The 15781-nt window shown below is 38.4% G+C and overlaps 1 protein-coding gene across 1 annotated transcript in view; it reads left to right on the top strand.

The window, feature by feature from the left end:
• Positions 1-903: 903 nt before the first annotated feature.
• The window catches only part of LOC103027620 (E3 ubiquitin-protein ligase RNF182), a 28763-nt gene continuing 13885 nt past the window's right edge, over positions 904-15781 (top strand). Inside the window, exon 1 of the mRNA XM_007252665.4 lies at positions 904-1093. The gene's annotated coding sequence lies outside the window, so the exon portion shown is untranslated. The remainder of the gene's footprint in view (positions 1094-15781) is intronic.

Genomic DNA, 15781 nt, shown 5'->3' on the forward strand with positions numbered 1-15781 from the left:
GTAAACATACATCATGCAGGCATGAGCATCTTAGCTTACATTCTGTTGTTACTATATATAAATGTACCTCATGTGGTAAACAAAATCAATATAATGTGCCCCTTGTTGGGATGTTATATTATAAATTGTATTATAGCTCAGAGCCTGAATGTATTCAGGCAGGAGTCTCTGTGACTTTTATCAGACAGAGAAAATTTGCACCAGTCTTCGTCTTCTATATTGGCTGAACCATGGAGGCAAACTGTGATTATTGTATTAAAATTGTATTCTTTTTATTCATTATTAAATGAAGATTTTTTTAAAAGGGGTGCACACAGTGTAAGGTATTCTAATAATATAAAAAAAAAACAGTTTGCCACTCTTTATTTAGAGATAATCAGCATGGGCATAGCTAGCCCCTATTTTTTTAGGGGTCCCTAAAATAAGTCCCTTCAATCCCAATTCAAGTCAATTATCCCACCTGTTCATCTGCTACTCAGCTGTATATCCCCCATCACTAGTGTTGCCACAGCACCAGGAGGGTGAAGACTAGCACATGCCTCCTCCTAAGATTTTCATGTGAAGTTCAGTCTTCATGCATCTTGGCATGTTCTCCTCCACCAGTCTTACACGCTGCTTTTGGATAACTTTATGCTGCTTTACTCCTGGTGCAAGAATTCGAGCAGTTCAGTTTGGTTTGATGGTTTGTGATCATCCATCTTCCTCTTAATTATATTCCAGAGGTTTTAAATTTGGTAAAATCAAAGAAATGCATCATTTTTAAGTGGTCTCTTATTTTTGACGCCCTCACCCGCCCGCCTCGCGCTCTAACCGTGGACCGTCTCGGGTCTTGTTGCCACAGCAACCGCGGAGGAGCTCTCTCCCTCTCTCTCTCTCCGTGCGCGCGCTGTGCAGCCGGTGATGCCGCATTGAGGGGGATGTAGCGCTTCTGCTCGGGCAGATGGGACCTCAAGATTGACCGTGACTCACCGCAGCGCGCGACACGGAACGGCGAGAACCGGGACAGCGCGGTTCTGCTCATCCGCCCTTTGATCCGGACCGAACACGGGAGGCGGGTATGCGCGTGTCTCAGCCCGCGGTCCGGATCTGATCGGTGAGTCTGCTGGTCGCTGGTTTAACTAACTACGTGTTGAGTGATCGGTAGCGGTTGAGTCCTATAATGAGGTTGAAGTAGCGGCAGTGCGGGGCGGTGCGGTGCGGAGGTTTGCGAGGGTTTGCGGGGTTTGGTGCGCAGACAGGTTAATGAAGCCGCCTGAGAGACTTCAGCTCAGCCTCATTTCTCACAGTAAAGTCTGCGGCTCATTCTGATGAGAAACACGCAGCGAGACGCCTATAGGACTGAGTTACAACAGTGAGAATCAGCAGGGACGAGCTGTCTGTCTGATTTGACCTGTCTGTCTATGTGTCTGTCTCTTTTAATGCTCTCCTAAGGGAAGCTATAGTGTTATAGGTTATTGATGGCAGAGCTGCATCTTTAGTATATAGTATACAGGGTTATTCTATAGGGTTATTATGATATTCCTGATATATTAGCAGATTTGCAGTAAATTTCCAAGGACTGCGGTTTTAAGTTGTACTTTGCATATTTACAGCATTATTCAGTGTTTTTCCATGTTAATTGTGAAGAAAATGCAATGCAAGACCTGTTGGATTACCGCAACATGTGAAGCAATATTGAAGCTGTGTGTTCTTTATCATGATGCACAGTATTAAATAATACATTATCAACGTATCATACAATACATGGATATGACTTCATGAATCATTTTTGATGATAATTTTAATACTGTCATGATATTTGTTTTATTTGTATTATGAATTAATTTTATGTTATAGCTTATTGATGGCAGAGCTACATCGTAAGTTTATAGGGTTATGATATTTCTTACCTCTTTGCAAATTTGCAACTTTCACAGGACAGTGCTTTTAGGTCATACTTTGCATATTTACAGCATTATTCCATGTTTTTCCCTGTTTATTGAGAGAAAAGTGCAATGCAATTCAAACAAAAGGCCTGTTGGATAACCGCAACTTTGATGTTATGTTTGAATCAACATTGGATTTGGTGTTGATTTTGAAAAGTCAATCAATGTTGATATGTTTCAAAAACACTAAAACAGTAAAACCAATAGAGCATGAACGCACCTCCAGGTATAGTGAAGAATTGGTGCCAAATTAAAAATCAATTACTGCAAATGGAATAAAACCACTCTATCATCCCTCCATCCAACCGTTTATTGAAATTGTATGCTGATAAACTGTAACATTGAAACAACAACAGATTTTACTTTAATCATATTTCAACAACATTTCAATGTTGAAGGTCCGGTTGTGTGCCAGCTGGGTATAGTGTTATAGCTTATTGATGGCAGAGCTGCATCTCCAGTTTATAGTATATAGGCTTCTGATATTCCTGACATATTTGCAGTTCCAAGTCATTTTTTGCATATTTACAGTATTATTCTGTGTTTTTTCCTGTTTGTTGTGAGAGAAAAATGCAATGCAATTCAAACGCAAGACCTGTTGGATTACCGCAACATGTGAAGCGAAATTAACCTACCCATCTGGCACACAACCAACCTTCAAGTTGAAATATGGTTGAAGTAATGTCTGTTGTTCTTCCAATGCCGAAACAACATTTCATGTTAAATGGTTGTGCAAACATCAAAATTTTAACGATGAATCAACATAATGTCCTCAACTGTCTTCTTTTTGAATTAGCATTTTACATTTGATCAAAACTTTAAAATTCGGTTGAATGGAGGGATGAAAAAGTGGTTTTATTCCATTTGCAAAAATTGCTTTTTTTAATTTGTTACCAATTCTTCACTATACCTGGGGGAATGTTCATGTTTTTTAGCTTTACTGTTTCTGCATTCTGATGCAGAATGTTAAATAATACATTGTCGACTTATCATACAATACATGGACATGACTTTTTTGATGATAATCGTAATAATGTCACAATATTCTGTTTATTTGTATTTATGAATGAATTTAATTAATCAACCCACCTAATGAAAAAAATAATTTCATCAATCAAATTATTACTGAATTATACTGAAAAAAATAGGAACTAAATATGAACAATTGTAATTGTAATTGAGAATTACTCGTATATTTAAATAATATTGGGTGGTCGATATGGCCCAAAATAATATTACAATATTTCATGGTATTTGCACAATAGGATACTCTTGGTGATATGGAAAAAAAAACAATATTTCAAGAATACACTACTGGAACAGAATGGAAATTTAGTTTTATTATTGCATGCGATACGATATGGCACATCCCTTATACTGAGATATTAAAAAAACACAAAAATTAAGAATTTTATATAATTTGTAACAGAAGTCAATAATCCAGATTGTTATAATATTAATAATGCACTACAAATATCTCCATAACTGTCTCTAGTAAATATATTATGGATATATAATGGTAAATGAGAAAAAAAACAGTAAAAAAGTTGTACCCTGATGTGATAATTAGGGGTGGGTGATATGGCACGATATTTCAGGGCATGATATTGTTCGCGATATTGAGAAGTTTGGTGATATTATTGCGTACGATACAATGTGGCACACCCCTAATATATACAAAAAACATGTACATTAAAATCAATTAATGTAAAATTAGCTTTCTAATTTCTGATATATTCCCTAGAATGTATCTCTTAAACCATTCATATGTGCACTGTCTCTCTCATTACAGCAGACTGTGATCTATCCTAAGTGTCCTCCCTACTGTCTTTGAATCAGTCTTTGATTATGAGGTTAGGTTGGTTGGGAATGACATTGAAACTGCATCATCATGGAGAGGCCAGTGGTGTCAGTACAGTAATGAACTGTGGGAGCAGTCGATGAGAGACTTTAGAGGACGTTATATAAAGTCTTGGATGTGGAGGCCGAACCCTAATTATTTCAAAGAGAAGAAGCTCCTTCATCAGTATCCTATAGACCAATCCCATAAGCACCTAGAGGCTGTAATAGGCTGGAAAGACTAATGGAATAATGAGGGAATGTGGGAAGACATGGATTGCTTGTATTAAGTGCTTAGATAGTGATGAAATTGTCAAGGACAGACGGGAAGATAAAAGCTTTGCCTTATAGGCATTGCAAAAAAGTTAGCATTGCAAATGAACAGCCATCTAGCTCTCTCTTTCTCTCTCTTTTTTTTCTCTCTCTTTCTCTTAACCAATGCCGAGTGTATATACAGCTCTATGAGAAAAAAATAAGAGACCACTTAAAAATTATGAGTTTCTTTGATTTTACCAAATTGAAAACCTCTGGAATATAATCAAAAGGAAGATGGATGATCACAAGCCATCAAACCAAACTGAACTGCTTGAATTTGTTCACCAGGAGTGCAGGCAAAAAGTTATCCAAAAGCAGTGTGTAAGACTGGTGGAGGAGAACATGCCAAGATGCAAACTCAAACTGTGATTAAATCCACTGAATATTGATTTCGGAACTCTTAAAACTTTATAAATATGAACAACAGACGATGCCATCTCTACTGCGCTCCACCTGGCTCTCACCCACCTGGACAACAAAGACTGCTATGTTCGAATGCTGTTCATCGACTTCAGTTCAGCATTCAACACCATCATCCCTCAGCATCTGATAGGAAAACTGAGCTTGCTGGGCCTGAACTCCTCCCTCTGCAACTGGGTTTTAGACTTCCTGACTTAGAGACCACAATCAGTCAGGATTGGAAACAACACCTCCAGCACCACCATACTGAGCACCGGCGCCCCCCAGGGCTGTGTGCTCAGCCCACTGCTGTTCACTCTGCTGACTCATGACTGTACTGCAAAGTACAGCTCAAACCGCATCATCAAGTTCGCTGATGACACAACTGTAGTTGGCCTCATCAGCAAGAACGACGAGTCAGCATACAGAGAGGAGGTGCAGTGGCTGACGGACTGGTGCAGAACCAACAACCTATCTCTTAACGTGGATAAAACCAAGGAGATGGTTGTTGACTTCAGGAGAGCTCCAGGTGTCCACCACCCGCTGAACATCAACGGCTCTGCTGTGGAAATTGTGGATAACACCAAGTTCCTCTGTGTTCACATTGCAGAGAATCTCACCTGGTCCCTCAACACCAGCTCCATAACCAAGAAAGCCCAGCAGCGCCTCTACTTCCTGCGGAGACTGAGGAAAGCACATCTCCCACCCCCCATCCTCACCATGTTCTACAGAGGCACTGTAGAAAGCATCCTGAGCACCTGCATTACCGTCTGGTTTGGGAATTGCAACACCTCAGACCGCAAGACCCTACAGCGGATAGTGCGGACAGCTGAGAAAATCATCGGAGTCTCTCTTCCCTCCATCACTGAGATCTACACCACACGCTGCATCCGCAAAGCCACCAGCATTGTGGACGACCCCACCCATCCCTCACACGGACTCTTCGCTCTGATGCCGTCCGGCAGAAGATACAGGAGCATCCGAGCCTCCACTACTAGACTCTGCAACAGCTTCATCCACCAGGCAGTCAGACTTCTCAACGCACAGAGACAGAACTGAACCCCCACCCCACCCACCACTCACCCAACACACTCGCACAAAACTAAACTGTACACCCCCCCCTTTACACAAAACTAAACTGTACACCCGCCCCCCCTTTACACTCACAAAGAACTGAACTTCACCCACACACACACCCAGTCAGCACACAGAGGCTGACATGACTTTATTTGCTGCACTCTTAAAAACTATAAACTCTACCTCAGTAACTGCTGTGATTATATATGTTCTATATGTTCAGTATGTCACACATCTCTGCACCTTATCCCAACTATACACTTTATTATACCGTATCGGTACTGCACTGTCCTGTCTTTAAATTGTCTTGTCTTTTGTATTTATTGTATTTATTGTTATTTAGTGTTATAATTTTATAATTTTATGTTGCACTGTCGTCACTCCTGCACTTTTTGTTGTCTATTGCTTGTGGTTCTATGTTGCACCATGGTTCCGGAGGAACGTAATTTCATCACACTGTGTACCTGTACTCAGATGTAATGACAATAAAAGCCTCTTGACTTGACTTGACTTGAACTTCTTTTCATATTGTTTTTGCATTATTTGAGGTCTGAAAGCTCTGCATCTTTTTGTTATTTCAGCCATTTCTCATTTTCTGCAAATAAATGCTCTAAATGACAATATTTTTATTTGGAATTTGGGAGAAATGCTGTCCGTAGTTTATAGAATTAAACAACAATGTTAATTTTACTCAAACATAAACCTATAAATAGTAAAATCAAAGAAACTGATTCAGAAACAGAAGTAGTCTCTTAATTTTTATTTGTACCCCTACCCCTTGTTTTATTGTCTTATCCTTCCCATAAGAATTGGAACAACCCTCCAAGGATCTGTAGGCAACCCTGCCAGGCTGATGTAATAGCAGTGAATGAACCTAACTGCTGGACTGCTAGTTCATTTTAGGGCATTGTATGTCTTAAAAGGTGGGAGGGTGGCTCAGAAATATTATTATCGTCTAGCTTGTAATTCATGTGTGATGAGGAGCTAAATTCTTTTGGCTTTTATTTTTGCGCTCCACCTTAAACGATTCAGCCTCTGCACCATTTAAGGTGGAAAAGGGAAATTTAGCTAGCCAGCTACACACTAAGAAAAGAAAGTACAGATTTGTACTTAAAAGAGTACAAAGCTTGTCGCTGGGGCTGTTCCTTATATTGCGGTACAAAAAAGTACCTTTCAGTGAAAGTCCTTTTTTGTACTCATGGTTTTTGTGCCAGTAAAGATTATAAAGATTATCATCAACTGAATATGGCTCAAAAACTTGATGATCCAAAATTGTCTGGCTTTCAAATAAAAAATGTGCAATTAAAATATATATATTGTTTATTAGTGCTGTAATACAGAATACTAAATGTACTTTTTGTCTGGTTAAATGATACAAATTTGTACTTATTGCTGTTAGGAATGACCAATATTATACCTTTGAGGGTACAATTATGAAGAGTGTACCTTTGAGTGCAAAAAAGTACTCATATCGTACCTCTGTTTTTTAGAGTGAACCGAGACAAATCTCAGTTTGAAGGGCCTAATAATCCTAATACCCCAACCTCAAACCTAAACAGAACCGGGACAGAAGTTTGGAAGAACTGTGGTTACTTGATACCAACAAAATATTAACCTAAAGATGTCAAAATGCCACATTGATTGGATGTTAAGACGTTAAGATGTTAATGCTGACCAGAATTTGAGTCTTAGACACTATACAGCACAATTTAATGTCAATATTCCACATTAATATGATATTAAAATGAAACACTTGAAAGATGAAGTTGAATTATGGCTATTTAACACCAGTTACATATCATAAATGTCTGATCATGTTAAAATGTCACATTGACCAAACCTTGGGTAAACTTTTGGTCAAAGTTACTATACCATGGCATTTTGGTTACAAAACATCACAACTTAAAACCAACAAAATATCAATATCATCTGTCATCACTATTCTGCATTAAGTTATCGTTAGGATTAGATATTGTTATGACTTGAGTTTGAGTCACCCATTATATTATATCTTTAACCAGATATTTTGTCTTAATGCTGGTGGCCAGCAGGGATTATGCAACATGAATATCTTCTATGTGTAAAATTTCCATAATTTATAGAACAACACTAACTCACAAACTGCACAGCTGCAGGTTTCTGCACTTTTATTTACATTTAGAAGCCAAAAAATGCCTAAAAAGACGGTTGAGTGGTTTGAAACAGGGCCTTTAATGACCTGTGTTAGTTTGACAGCACTGTGCAGCAGTTGGGGTGGAAGAAAGCGCATTTCTCCAGCACTTCCAATCTCGTGTGAGATAGCCACCAAGCTGTCCCATCAAATCACACACAGAGAGATAAAGCCGTCCTCTCAGTGCAGGTGCGTTCTTTTGAGAGATGCAGGATATATTTAGAAAGTGGCAGGAGTCCAAAAGTTGTTCGCAGAAGAAGGAAAACACAGAGTAGGCCTGAAGATGTGTTATGTTATGTGAAAAATACAGTAGCAGTGTTTGTTGTTATTGCTAAACTGTAAAATAAGCAGTGAAGGTTCAGTGATCTTGTGTTTGTGATAGATGCTCGTTTTTGAGAATGCTCATTGTTGTGCTACAGGAAATACTACAATAGGACTTACAATGTGGCATCATTGCAATTATGGCTGTACAAAAAGACATATTTTTATTATAAGTAATATTTTGTAATATGAGCTTTCACAATAAACCCAGTTGTTGACTGTGCTAATGTGATGTAACTATGATAGATTTAGAGCACGGCTAAGTAAGATAGGTAGAGTGATGCAGAGCGAGGGGACAGAATGAGCTAGAGCAAGGCAAAGCGAGGAAGAGTGAGGCAGAGCAAGGTAGAACGAGGAGAAAGAGCAAGGTAGAGTGAGGCAGAGAGACAGAGTAAGGTAGAGTGAGGCAGTGTGGGGTAGAGCAAGGCAGAGAGAGGAGGCAGAGTGAGATAGAGCAAGGTAGAGCAATGCAGAGTGAGGGAGCAAAGTGAGGTAGAGAAAGGCAGAGCAAGGAAGGAGAGCGAGGAGGCAGATCGTGGTTGAGTGAGGCAGAGCAAGGTAGACTGAGGCAGAGAGGTAGAGTGAGGTAGAGCAAGGAAAAGTGAGGAAGCAGAGCAAGGTAGAGTGAGGTAGACAGTGTGGGAGTGAGATAGGGGTCCACAGTGACTGCTCAACTACTTCTTATTCTGGAGCAAGGCAGAGTGATGTAGAGCAAGGAGGCAGAGTGATGTAGAGCAAGGAGGCAGAGTGATGTAGAGCAAGGAGGCAGAGTTATGTAGAGCAAGGAGGCAGAGTGATGTAAAGCAAGGAGGCAGAGTGATGTAGAGCAAGGAGGCAGAGTGATGTAGAGCAAGGAGGTAGAGTGATGTAGAGCAAGGAGGCAGAGTGATGTAGAGCAAAGAGGCAGAGTGATGTAGAGCAAGGAGGCAGAGTGATGTAGAGCAAGGAGGCAGAGTGATGTAGAGCAAGGAGTCAGAGTGATGTAGAGCAAGGAGGTAAAGTGATGTAGAGCAAGGAGGTAGAGTTATGCAGAGCAAAGAGGCAGAGTGATGTAGAGCAAGGAGGCAGAGTGATGTAGAGCAAGGAGGCAGAGTGATGTAAAGCAAGGGGGCAGAGTGATGTAGAGCAAGAAGGTAGAGTGATGTAGAGCAAGGAGGCAGAGTGATGTAGAGCAAGGAGGCAGAGTGATGTAGAGCAAGGAGGCAGAGTGATGTAGAGCAAGGAGGTAGAGTGACGTAGAGCAAGGAGGCAGAGTGACGTAGAGCAAGGAGGCAGAGTGATGTAGAGCAAGGAGGCAGAGTGATGTAGAGCAAGGGGGTAGAGTGATGTAGAGCAAGGAGGTAGAGTTATGTAGAGCAAAGAGGCAGAGTGATGTAGAGCAAGGAGGCAGAGTGATGTAGAGCAAGGAGGCAGAGTGATGTAGAGCAAGGAGGCAGAGTAATGTAGAGCAAGGAGGCAGAGTGATGTAGAGTAAGGAGGCAGAGTGATGTAGAGTAAGGAGGCAGAGTGATGTAGAGCAAGGAGGCAGAGTGATGTAGAGCAAGGAGTCAGAGTTATGTAGAGCAAAGAGGCAGAGTGATGTAGAGCAAGGAGGCAGAGTGATGTAGAGCAAGTAGGTAGAGGGATGTAGAGCAAGGAGGCAGAGTGATGTAGAGCAAGGAGGCAGAGTTATGTAGAGCAAAGAGGCAGAGTGATGTAGAGCAAGGAGGCAGAGAGATGTAGAGCAAGGAGGCAGAGTGAGGTAGAGCAAGGCTAAGCGAGAAGACAGCGCACAGCTGAGTGAAGCAGAGCAATGTAGAACAAGGAGGCAGAGTGAGGTAGATTGAGCTAGAGAGGTAAAGCAAGGTAGAGTGAGGTAGATCAAGGAAAGGAGGCAGAGCAAGGTAGAATGAGAGAGGCAGAGCGAGGCAGAGTGTGGTAGAGTGAGTTAGAGTGAGGTAGAGGTCCATTGTGAATGCTTATAGCAATCTATTTCTTATTCTGGTAAAAATGAGTACAGCCATAACAAGTGCTCAGGAACTTAATATAATTAAGGAGTTTTATTTATTCAATTTCACAACAATATCGGGATATTAAATTGCATTAGTACATTAGTTTGCTGTATATACAAAAATGCTACCAGGTTGTTTAAACAGGCCTGTCACAATAATTACATTGTTAACTTACCAATAAGGACCCATTAGTGTACATTTTGTGAAATAATATTCTTTATATTATATTAATATTCTTTTCAAACAAAAATAGTTATCTTGAAAAATCTACTAATCATTCATTTGTAGCCTTACACTGATTACTGGGGACACTCAGCCTGTGTCTCCAAAAGTGCCTGAACACAACAGATTACATAGGTGTCACTAAATAGCAGAAATTACCATATTTAAATGGCAATATTCTGGACATTTGAAGGGCACTAAAATCTTGTGTATCATTTTGAAGCAATAGAGAATGCTAGAAACAGAAGCCGTAACCACAGTACATGGTGAAATAATCATTGACTAATCGACTAATCATAAAAATAATTGCTGAATTAGTCGACTATCAAAATAATAATTAGTTGCAGCCCTAAAATATATTGTAAATTATGTATTGCTATTATATTACTCCATCAGCAATCCTTAGTATTTTAACTATACTGTTATGTTCTTGTGTCAGGAACAGCAATGGTGTTCCCGGGTCAGTTTGACCTGATTTAATTATCCAAAAGATGTCTGAAACCAAAGAAATTCTATTAAGCAGTGTGAATATTTAATTACTAACTCCATTACTAATTATTCTATCAATATTTAGTGCAATGGTGTTCCCTACCTCTAACAGGTAATGCTTCAATTAGGATAATTCACTCGTTTTCCATTAAAAAATACTTTTAAACTTTTTAATGTTTCACTACTTTATTACTTTTCAAAGACCAACATATAAAACAATAGTTTTACATTGAACATTGAAACATAACATAGCAATTTTGTGTTAGTTTAGTTTTTGCAGGGGGTGGTTACATATATGTGAGATGAACCATTTTCATATTATATGTTGATTACGCTAATTAAAGCAAGCAGGAGAAATTTTACACAGAAAAAAAAACACTTTTAACAATTTTTTTTTAGATCTATAAACTTTAAAATGCACCAATTTGACCCGTAACATAATAGGAGGGTTAAATGTTCATCCACCTCTGTAAAACCTCTGTAAATGTTTATCCGATTCCATAATCATTTTCCTCTTGTTTTAATTTGCGGCCTCTGAGGACGTCTGCTGGAGCTGAGCGCTCTGAACTGAAGGCAGTAGTAGGAATTAAATTGGTCATTACAGCTGAACATTACAGGGCTGCAGTGATCAATTTTGCATACACTCATTTTCTAATCAATCAGACGTCCTGATTGATGGATCACCCACTTTACTGCAATGGCTTTTTTTCCAAAGGCCCAATTCCCATAAGCAACAGTGGGTTTTGTGGTGTGGAAAAGTGAAAGTCATTTTCATTTTTAATGTAGGAGATTAAATATACATTGGACAAATATTGGATTTTATTTTAGCGTGACTCAGAGTCTGCTTCCGGAAACAATGGCATGAGATCACAACAACCTGATGATCTGAGGCTACTGTAGGGCACTGGTGCACAATACTGGCAGCTATTTCATGAAACCATATACAGTATTGATCACTGACATATAATCACAACCAACGTGTAAAATACTGTAGATACAGAACATATAATATTCACTCTTTATTTATTAAGGTTATAGCTGAATAGATCAATGGATTTATAATATGATTTCTTTTTAAGTTTGAGTCATGATAATATAGCTTAGTATTATCTTGTATTAACATGTATATTTATAAGTTATTATCACCACATTGCGCCTACAATATTGCCGATACACTATTTGTTTAAATATTAACGGACAGTTTAAGGCTGTGTACTGGCAAGAAGTGGGCGATATGGTATGTATGAAAGTACAGGGGTTACAATTTAATATATCACTATATACTGTAAGCACAACACAATATAAATCACTTTCTTTAAAAAATGATACTGTGTTTATGAAAATCGATGCAGAACAAAACGTTTGTCAGTGTGGTCAGTGTGCCAAGAGTACTGCTGGAAAATGAAATCCACATTTCAATAAAAGTTGTCAGTAGAGGGAGTCATGAAGTCATGACTCTCCAAACCATCACTGATCATCAGTAAATTTTACATTTCATTTGTAAATCAAGGGAGCAGAGTCTGGAGGAAGAGTGGAGAGACACACAGTCCAAGCTGCTTGAGATCTAGTGTGAAGTTTCCACCAATCAGTGATGGTTTGGAGAGACATGTCATCTGCTGGTGTAGATCCACTGTGTTTTATTAAGTCCAACGTATTTTTTAAGTCCAACTGAGGATTTCATTTTCCAGCAGGACTTGGCACAGTGCCAAAAGTACCGATTGGACTTATTTAATATTCTAATTTTCTGAGACACTGATTTTTGGGGTTTCATTGTCATTGTCAGCCATAATCATCAACAATAAAACAAATAAATGATTAAAATAGATAACTCTGTTACATTACAATACATCTATATAATATATGAGTTTCACATTTTAAACTGAAATAAAGTAACTTTTCAATAATATAGATTTTTTTTTTTCAGATGCACCTGTAATATAAATATAAACCTACTGACACCATGCCCAATATCAGGTTATTATTGAGCTGTGAAGCAGTAGAGAAACCGTGTTCTCTTGAATGATGGGGAATGAATGGTATCCAATGAGATTGGGATGCTTACAGCTATGCTTTAAAATGTGGTAGAAAGCTGTGGCTAGGATTATTTTGGGTTTCGGATATCTTTTGGATAATTAAACATGCACGAGTCAAATTAACCCCAAAACACCATTGCTGTTCCTAACAAATTAACATAATAGGAGGGTTAATTATTGAATTAGTGGAATTTCAGTTGGAGATAATGCATTAAGATCTAATAGTAAGTGTTAATCCTCCTTTCTAGCATAAAATATTAGTAAATGTTTAGGAATTATTGGTAATTTGGAGAGTGCTGTGACAGTGTTTTGGTGCAACAACACCACGCTGACACTCACTCCAACTCTAATCACTTGATTTTGAGATTTGCATCTATATTTGGCTTCTTAACTTAAGTGTCAGTAGAGCCTGGGCTAGTTGGAACTAAGCCAGCGTGCAAAAGTGTTAGCCTGATATCTAAGCCAGGGCTATCACATGGCGTGAGTGGAGCTGGCTGTGGTTCAGGTGCTAGCATGCTAACAGATACACACTCTGCTTTATAAAGCCAGGGCTGGAGTTGCTCAATAGCCTGTCGGCCACAAATGTAGAAGTCTAAAAAGGCTTTGTGGTGAGCAGCTATTATTATTATTTGGGTGTTGGGTTATTCTCAGCACTGAGACAGAAGCTCATATATTGCAGCAGCGTTTGTTTGTTATTACAGTTTGCAGAGCTGGACTGAGAGCTAAACTTGACCCTAAACTTTTTTCTAATCCAGCTCACTACAATCACAACAACTCCAGAGTGAAAACTAAAAAAAAAACAATGAAGATGTTATACAAAAAATATAGAGAGAGTTTTTGATATAAATCTCTTAGGTGTTGTATTGATCATAAATTAACATGGAAACAACATATTCAATATATAACAGGAAATATCGCAAAATCAATATCAATATCAATCCCGTATAAGTGTATAAATATGCTAAGTTATAAAGCTCTAAATATAATTTATTGTTCACTAATACTTCCTTATATATCATATATGTGTGGGGTATATCATATTGAAGTGTGGGGTTCTACATATAAAACAACAGTGAATACTATAGTTCTCTTACAAAAATGAGCCATTTGTATTATTAATAAAGCTGGTTACTCTGAACATACTGAGACACTGAGACATTATGAAATCCCATGTTATAAAATTATATTATTTGGTTTACTATAAAACAGTACAAATATTATACAAAGCAAAAGTTAATTTACAGCCTGTTTGTGTACGGTGTGTAAGGTTTTTCTCAATACACAAGTCTAAATGTGTGAATGACCCCACTCATCCCTCACACGAACTATTCTCCCTCCTGCCTTCGGGAAGAAGGTACCGCAGCATCCGGTCCAGCACGACCAGATTCTGCAACAGCTTCTACCCCCAAGCCATCAGACTCCTTAACTGCAGAGACTGAACTGATGGTTTTTCTGTACATGCACACACACTCTTACCCCACTTACCCCAGAAAATGGAAAGCACTAAAAACCCTACTACCTCACCTGGTCTTTTTTGCACACTGCATAATTTGCACACTGTCTTGTTATTTATTATTCTTTGTCTGTATTGTGTTGTATTGTCTGTCTGCACTTTTGTACTGTTGCACTATTGTTCTGTCTACACTGTGTTTATGTGCACCATGGTCCCTGGAGGAACGTTGTTTCGTTTCACTGTGTACTCTGTATATTGCTGAAATGACAATAAAAATCACTTTGACTTTGACTTTGAAATATGAATTGCAAGATGTTTGTAAATTTGTTGTCCAAAAAGCTAGAAAAGAGATTAAAAGGAGATGTATATCTGTTGTTGGAGTTAGATTTTGGAATGATGCTAACATGAATTTACGAATGTGTAGTTCATTTTTGATTTTCAAAAAAAAAAAAAAAATCTTTTTTCTTTTACTTTTTTCTTATTTTTTATTTTGAAGGGTAGCTTAATTTGTTATGTGGGACAGGCATAATTATAAGCATAATGCTTCCGTCTGTGCCTTTTCGGTCATTATTTTGCTGTCAATGTTTGTATTGTTTTTGTATTATGTGATGACGAAATGGCTGAATAAAGAATTAACATCATCATCATCATCATCATCATCATCATCAAAAAAAAAAACAACACCACCCAGTTCCCCCCAATAAAAATATATAGTAAATATGTAATTAAACATAAACCTTATTAATGGAAAAGTTTATCAGAATAACCAAACATCACACTACATAGTGTCTTTACTGCACTTTGGTACATGGACATCATTTTAGAATGTGCCTTCTCAGCTTCCTCTTTGCCCTTTTGGATGCTTTCTTCCATTAATAAACGAATATGTGTTTGCGATTATTTATATATTTTTGCAATTATGCTGCCACTATGTTGGGGAGGCAGCAAATCAGTCACTGGCTAATGGCCATGTACTTTGGATACTCTAGACCAATACACAATTCAATATTAGAATACTTGAATCAGGTTATATTTTTAGCTTTTGTATTTGGCTCACATATAGCGCTATTCCTTTTTTAGTGGTCACACAGAGTGGTCAGAGGACACTACCCAAAGGACTCCCTTGATGGACAATTTTCAATCCAACAGTGACACTAAGGTGTTTAAAAACTCCAGCAGCTCTACTGCTACCAACACCCCACCACAATGTCAGTGTCTCTGTGGTGTTTTTTTTATCCTGTGGGGTCCTGAGTATTGAAGGACAGGGTGAAAGGAGGATAACAATATATAGTATATAGAGAAACAGATACTGGACTACAATAAGTAATTATTATAGAACTACAAAGTGCTCCTATAGGATCAGTGGAGCTGAAAATGGATAATAAATGGCATGGATAATATATATATATATATATATATATATATATATATATATATATAGAGGCATATATCGCACTATTATGATCTTATTTCTCGACTGCAGTGCAGGATGCGGTTCTGGACTGAGGTGCAGCGATTGCAGGGTCCACTGTATGCGCTTTAAAGAT

The sequence above is a fragment of the Astyanax mexicanus genome, chromosome 5 (genome assembly GCF_023375975.1).
Source record: "Astyanax mexicanus isolate ESR-SI-001 chromosome 5, AstMex3_surface, whole genome shotgun sequence".
NCBI lineage: Eukaryota > Metazoa > Chordata > Actinopteri > Characiformes > Acestrorhamphidae > Astyanax > Astyanax mexicanus.